Below are 8,148 nucleotides of genomic sequence, written 5' to 3'. Positions count from 1 at the left end.
AATATTACTTTACTTGGAAACAGGTGAGAGTTGGTGACAGGAAGGACATTTGGCTATAGAAAATCTGCCTCAATAAACTCCATCTGATCCATGCAAGTATGGAATAGTGGATATTAAAACGATGATGATACACACACTTGCACAATAGGCACAGGTATGGCTGTGTGGTCAAGAAGCTTGCTTTCCAGCCATGTGCTTCTGAGATCAAACTCACTGCATAACACCCTGGGCAAGTGTTTTCTACTATAGCTCCAGGCTGACTAAAACCTTGTGAGTAATTTGGTTGATGGAAACTGAAAGAAGCTTGCCATATAAGTGTGTGTGTGTGTGTACCCTTGTCCTGACATCACATGATGGTTGTAAATAAGCATAACTGTTATACAAGTGATGTTTGTTTTCTATTTTATGTGTAAAACATGTCAGGCCATGAGAGATATTACCTTGATTGAAACCAGGTGAGCGTTGATAACAGAGGCAGCAACCAGCCACAGAAAATCTGCCTCAACAAATTTCATCCAATTCATGCAAGCATGAGAAAATGGATGTTAAATGACAATGACAGACACACATAAACATATATATGATTGCTATCAATGGTTGTGTGGTTAAGAAATTTGCTTTGCAAGCACATTTCAGGTTCCATCCTACTGCATGTACAATAACAACCTAATTGTATCCCAATCAGTTATATACAAATCTGTTTAAACTTCTGAATAAAGGTTTCAGGTTTTGAGGGGAAGGGATTAGTTGATTACATTGATCTCAATGTTCAACTACTATTTCATCAACCCTGCTAATGATTCTGTCAGTTTGCTACCTTAAGCACAATAATAATTATTTCTAATATACCTGAAAGAAATATGGCACAATTTCTCCTCCCATATTTCAGGCCTTGTGCTTGAAATATGGGAGGAGACTAGTTGGTTACATTGAACCAAATATTTGACTGGTACTTCATTTTGATTCCTAAAGGATGAAATGCAAAGTTGACCTCTGTGGGGCTCTGTGCTAACAATTCTGCCAGATTACCACCTTAAACATCAATATAATAATAATAATAATAATAATGACATGAAACTAACAAGACTCTTGTTTTTGTTTTATTTCTCTCCAAAGAATTCAAGACAAAAAGAAAATTAAAAAAAAAACTAACAAAAGTGTGAGAAGAATCAGTAGAAAAAAGTATAAAGAAGTTCAGATCTTTGTTGGTATAAAATAGACTTTTACCTTTCTACCTGTTAAATCATCTGTAAGTTGAGATTTGATGATAGAATGAGAGGCTGTGACAATTTCTTTGACAAATGAAACATTAAACTCCCACTTCTGACAAGGAATGAAGGGAGATTTAAAAAATCAAAAAAAAAATCCATAAAAACATTGGATTTATAAAAAAAAATTTTAGCAGTTTTATTTTGAGGAAATAAGAATGAACTGAAATTTTAATGGTTGTAATGCTGAATTATATGTTTATTTCCAAATATACTGACTAGGCGAGATTTTATAGGAAATTATTGCTGCTGTTACTTCCTGGTAGTTTTGGTTTTTTTTCTTAAAACCATGTTAAACAAAAGAATTGTTTTGAAATAATTTTGAAGTTCAATAGCGATTATATTGCGTATATAGGTAACTACTCTTATAAATACTAAAGATTGGGACAGGAAGATGGGGATGTTTTGTTGGGATGATTATATATATATTTATATATAAAAAACAGATAACTTATTTTCATGCTATAATGCTTTCCATCCCCTCCTCTTTGAAAAAAGGAAAAACAAAGCAAAACAAAAATGAAGCACACAAGCTATAAATAGGAAAAAAAAATTTCTAAAGAAAATCTGCAAAATGACGCTTGTTAGTAAATTTAGTAAGTAAAATTAACAATTTTGTCATACACTGCTGCCAATCTGTAGCCAATGTATTTCGGGGTAAGCAATGTATTAAAGTCAGACATTTCCAATATCTTTGTTTGCATTAGTGGTGTAACTATGTCGGCTCATTAGAACCAATTCTGTTTTAGAATTAGAGAAGGGAGATGATGTCTCTTTTTTTGTTTTTTTACTTTAATGCATATATCATCCCATTTCGTTCTCATAGTCAACCTCTTTCCTTTTTGTGAAAGAAAAAAATTCTTTCTTTTAGAAAGTCATTTTCAACTTGAAGATCTGTGCTAAGATCCGTTCTCCTTTACTGTGGGATATCTATTTGTTACATGCATGATATATATGACATAACACCCATATTACACAGCTCTAACAATGGAAGAGGGTTGGGGAAATAACTATAATTATTCACTTATTCTAAAGGGTTGGCTGGGATTGAGGTGGTGTGCACTATATATATATAACCAGATGATATACACTAGACCACAAATATGAGAAGGTAGGACTAGATAACAAAAACTTAATAACTATTATATGAAGTCCTGTATGTATCACACAAAGATACTCTAAAACGATTGGGTGCAAAACAGGGGAGTTAAAAGTTAATCTTTAACCTATAAATATGTGTGTATATATATATATATAATTTCAACTAAAGCCCACTTAATTCATTTTGTGTGTATTTTGGGAACTTTTCATTTATAAACTGAAATTGGAGATGAAAAGTTAAAAAAACATTAAACTTGAATAAAAATGTAGTATAAAGAAAGATTGAAATTGGATCCCCCCCCCTTTTTTTTAAATACAGGAAGTTAAAGTTTTAATTCCAGCTTTTGTGCTTCCTTTGAATTTAATTTATAGAATTACATCAATTTTATCAATTTCAAACTTCAATACAATGAATTGTATTGAAAAACTGAAAAATAAAATGTAAAAACAGAAATTAAGAGAGAAAAAAAAAAGACTTGAAAATGAAAATTTCCATTATGTGTATAATTAATTTCTTTTATTAGCTTCAGTCACTGGATTGTAGGCACATTAGCATGCTATATATATATATGTGTGTGTGTGTGTGTATTATATATATATCAATATATATAATGTATGTATTATTACAATTGAACTTCACTTGCTAGTTTACTTCTGTGAAGGGTCTCTACCAAAATTTACATTGATCACATAGCAGTTATGACTTATTTCACCACTAATATATTCAACAATCTGATTCCCAATGGGAGATTTAACTTGAATTGAAAATGTGTAAGAACTATAGAACTAGGAAATTAAGGGAAAGGGGATAAAGTTTATAAAAACAGAAAAGAAAAATTTCTCTTTATCTTAAAACAAAGAGCAATGATGTGGACCTACTAAATGCTTATCTGGAGTGGAATAACTAGAAAAAGTTAAGTTTCTATTGGAGTAAGACTCTTAAAACTTGAATCTTCCATCTAATGTTTTCCTTCTCCAAATAAAGAATATTTCGGCAGCCAAAGTATTTCACATGACATTTTTTTTTTTTTTGATTTCCATGCACTTAATTTGTAAGATTAAATTAATAGTTATAATTGTAATTGATTTAATTGTTTTTGACAAAAATGACGATACTTGAAACTCATCTCAGAGAGAAAAAGGAGATGAACAAATAAAATAAGTAAATAAATTAGAAAATTCTAGAATATCTAAGCCTTACTCTGTTGACAAACTAGTTTCAGAACATCATCACAGAACCCCTTATACAAATAAAGCAAGCATCAAACAAAAGCTTTTGTTGTTGAGCTCTAGGCTGTATCTTGTTTGAACAGGCCTCTGATCATAGGCATTCCAACATAACTATCCTGGATTAATCGTAATGTCTACCTAGAGCAACGTTATCCAATATGTCCTTCTCTGTTGATATTTTGAGCCAGTAAGTCGCAAGTTGAGGGAGATTTGGCTGCTATTTCTAACAGACTGAAGCTGTCTTATTGGTCATATCTTATGAATTATCTGATTCCTTTACAGCGATAAAAGAATAAATTATATATTGATTATTGAAAGATAAGATAGAATCTGGTTATTAAACTATATAAAAAAAAAAGAAGAAAAAATACACGAAGTTGCATAGAATATATTCGGTATTAACCTCATTTTTTTACCTTGCTAGCCAAACTAATGAAAACTAAGTAGAACTATGATCAAAAGCATTCCATTTATGTTATATATATATATATCATTGTCCTACCTGTCATTCTTTATTTAAAATGGCAGGGTATAGTCTGAGAGAGATTAGGCTCTTATTTCTTGCAGGTCTGAATTGCTTGCATAGAGGTTCCCTCATCGAGATAAGAGGATGATGATGATAAAGGTGTTTGTAACAGAATAAGTGTTATCCTCCTTTATTTACAAACCAACAATATAGATAGTAATAATAACACCATTTAACCTATCTAATAGAACTACTACCTGCACAGATTAATTCATAGATAACAAAACTACCTGCCTAGTTAGGAAGACTACCTGTATTGAATATTTAAGAAATTTTAATACATTTCTGGGGGACACTGAATTTTTTTTCAATTTTTTTTTTACCATAATAGATTTAAAAAAAAAAAAAATCAAAAAATACAATGTAAAAACTAAAACCTCATTCCAATCATTGTAAAATGTGCTGTCCTTAGTAAAGTTGGACAAGCATAACATTCTGCTGCATTGAATTCTATTGTAGAAAATATTAATGTTACTTTATAGTGTTTTGTTGTATTTTTTTTTAAACACCATACTGGTAAGTGGTGGTCGTGGGAGGTGTCATTTGGACCCAAATACTTAACACGAAAACAAAAAACCTCCTAATTACCACCCTCCAATAAACATATGGACTGGACTGAACTGAACAGAACAACAACATAGTAATATAACATGAATATTAATACTCAGAACACATCAAGTATTTTAAGTTTGAAATTCCTTCTTAATATGAAAATAAGCCAAAGGCTTTAATACTCATTTTCAGATGCTCTTGAGCCATGTTCTGACCACTAGTCATTGCACCGGTCATGAGATGTTGGTTTTTAAGTTGTCACCTCCATTTAGGGAGCATAACGAAAAGTAAGATTCACCTGAGACCAGGTATACATGTATTACACTAAAAATGAAATGCACATAAAGTTTTATACATTGTGTGGTGAGTGGATGGTTAAAATGCTGGTCTGCAGACACACAGGTCATGAGTTCAAACCTGGTCATCAGCATTTTTGTTGCCTTTCAGAAAAGTATACTGTACTTAGTCGAAACCAAGATGATAAATTAGGCATCACTCAAACTGGGTAACATTAGGAAGGACATTTTAACCATAAGATAATCTGTTCCAAATAGAAAAGTTTAAATTTACAGAACCATTCAATCCATGATAGCATGAAAGAAACCATGTTAAAAAGAAAAAGACAATTGAAGAAAAAGTACATAAATTTGAAGTCTGAGCACCATTAATTTATTTAATACATGCCACAATCATGCACACAGATATGCATCAGCATACACAGGCTCAATCCTTCTGTAATCCAGGCACATTACATAGAAATTGAAATTCGAAAACACTAACACAGATATGAACTTAAGTGGCCATTAATCGAAAAGTGATGTCCCATACATTTTATCCCTTATATATATAATAACAGGGGACTTACACATTCAAGCTGTATCCTCATTCATCACTCCTGTGAATATTGGCTAACAAAGTGTATAGAAATGAATGGTTTCAAAGGAAACCATTCATACAAACTGAAATTCCATGGATGATTCATTAGTCAAAGAACATAAATACAGTAAGTACAAGAATGGAAGGCTTAGATTTATTACATTTATTCCATCATTATGATTGTTTCAAGAATTCATGGTTCAGATACATCATGAACAATATTGTTCTCTTGACCGTTACCTGATGAGATGAACATGGCTCACATGTTATATATTGTAACATTGTACAAACATATTTATATTCATGATGTACCTGAATTATGTATTATTGAAACAATTGGAATAAAGAAATAAATACAATACCATAACCATTCTTGGACTGAGTGTGTGCGTGTGTATATATATATATATATATATATACATTTATTATATGAGCTCACAAAGCAAAGAATAGAGGTGTGGAAAGGGTATACAACAGCTCTGTCTTCAACTTTCCACAAGATAAAAAGAGGGTAGTGATGAGCCATGAATAACCTTGCTCCAAAAAACCTACAAAGCCATCTGTCTCGTAGGTTATGTTGCAGTTCCCAAACTGAGACACTGTCATAAATTTGCTTATTTAAAATGTAAAAATACTTTTGTTCACTTGTATTCAAACGTACATTGATATAAATGAACTGATACTGAGATGATATCTAGTTCTAATATTACATTCTGAAGACCATGGGTATTGGGATAACAAATGGCACATTTAATACCTGGTGCAAGTGGAACCTTCCACTTCATATTGCTCGTCATAATCAACATAACTACATTCTCAAACAGCAGTAGGGAGATGACAAGTGGGACATCACAAAGTGAAATGAACACATGCCACAGTAGCAGTAATTATAAGAAAGGAAGGTTTCTTAGACAGATTGAAACTTATGGGAAAGTCTTTTCATTTATTGCTGAGCTAAAAAAAAAAGTTCCTCAGCGAAAGTTAGCACATACAATTCATGAAAATACTGAAACTGATATAGAAGCTGAATTTCAAATTACAGAGATTTCAGGACAATACTCAAGAGCCCAGGAAGGGTTAAAGGTAAAGAGAGTAGTAACCCCTTATTTAAGTAACAGCAGACTACTCAGTAGAGATAAGTGGGGTTACATTATCAATGTGTGTTGGAAACATGAACTTGCTAGATGTCATTTCATAAGCAAAGACTAATGTCAGTAACCTGTGGCCCATGATACAGCAATAAATGGTTTACTCTGTTTTGGAGAGTAAATCAGTCTTCAGATGAGGAGTGAAATTGAGCTTCACAAAAGGGATAGTGAGTTTCTCTGACTGAGGTAGTTATGCTACTGTTATTTACCATAAACAGCCACTATAGAAATGAGAGAAGACTGTTCTGATACAAATATGGGATGTATATGGAAGATGACAGGTGAATAAAGAAGTACAAAGTGATCTGACTGGAAGGAACCTGTGGAAGAGGAAGACTGAGGAAGAAGTGGTGAAGGTTGACCTCAGGATGCTGAACCTCGTGAAGATAAGCAAAAGCAACAAGTGGTAAGACACTGTACTGGAGGAAAACCATGCAGTCCATGCAAGCGTGAAAAGAAAAAGGTGATGATAATATCCATTAGAAATCATGGCAGGATGCTTAACTCAGCTAATAGGTAGTTTCTCAGAGAAGCTCCTTAAGAACCATATCAAGGACATGTTTACTCCAGCAAATCTAGTACCATAGAATCAACCATATTCAATCAAGAAGTACTGCCAAACACTTTTGAGGAGACATTCATTCATCTTAAATTAAGTATTTATACCAGTGAAAAATCCCCGTCCTACTATAATGAAGTATCCTGTATTTTAGAGCATTTAATCACTGCTGTCATACTATCTTGCCTTACCTCCTGGTAGATCTGCTTGACCAAGTATGGGCAAGATCAGGAGAATGGCAAATGTGTAAATATATCCAGAAGCTGGAGTAGATTATCTTGAGTCGGGGGGGGGGGATTGATAAATTTCTTCATTCTCATGAATAACTACAGAGAATGGAAACATCATCCAAGACAAACATTACTTTAGATATAATGATACATATACACATGTATATGTATTTAGACATACACTCACACAGATTTACAAAGTACTCAATACATGTAGCAGAGTTCATTTATTTAAAGTTAAAGGCTTCCTTCTGCCATTACTCTGAATTTTTGGTATCTATGTTTCACAAGAAACTTAGAATAGTGATAGACAAAATCCTCAACTTTCAAATAAATGAATATATATATATATGTGTGTGTGCGTGTGCATGTGTGTTTATACATATGTCATAGCTTTTTCTTTTTTCTTTTTTTTAAATGAATTTAGAATTAATAAACATTTCTAAAACTGATAGGAATCATAGCAAAAAAAAAAGGTGAGACTATTTTTTTTTTGTGTGTGTTTGGCACGTAACTTTTCTGCAAATATTTGGAATGACTTAACAGCTAAAAGTCTCAGGTACAAAAGACTATTTAAAAAAATTTTATCATCTTTTGTTCTTTTTTTTTATTTTGTTTTATTTTTGTTGATTCTGAAGGCATTTCTAGTGTAAAAGTT

The sequence above is a fragment of the Octopus bimaculoides genome, chromosome 2 (assembly GCF_001194135.2).
Source record: "Octopus bimaculoides isolate UCB-OBI-ISO-001 chromosome 2, ASM119413v2, whole genome shotgun sequence".
In the NCBI taxonomy this organism is placed as follows: domain Eukaryota; kingdom Metazoa; phylum Mollusca; class Cephalopoda; order Octopoda; family Octopodidae; genus Octopus; species Octopus bimaculoides.
This window is presented reverse-complemented; position numbering follows the sequence as displayed.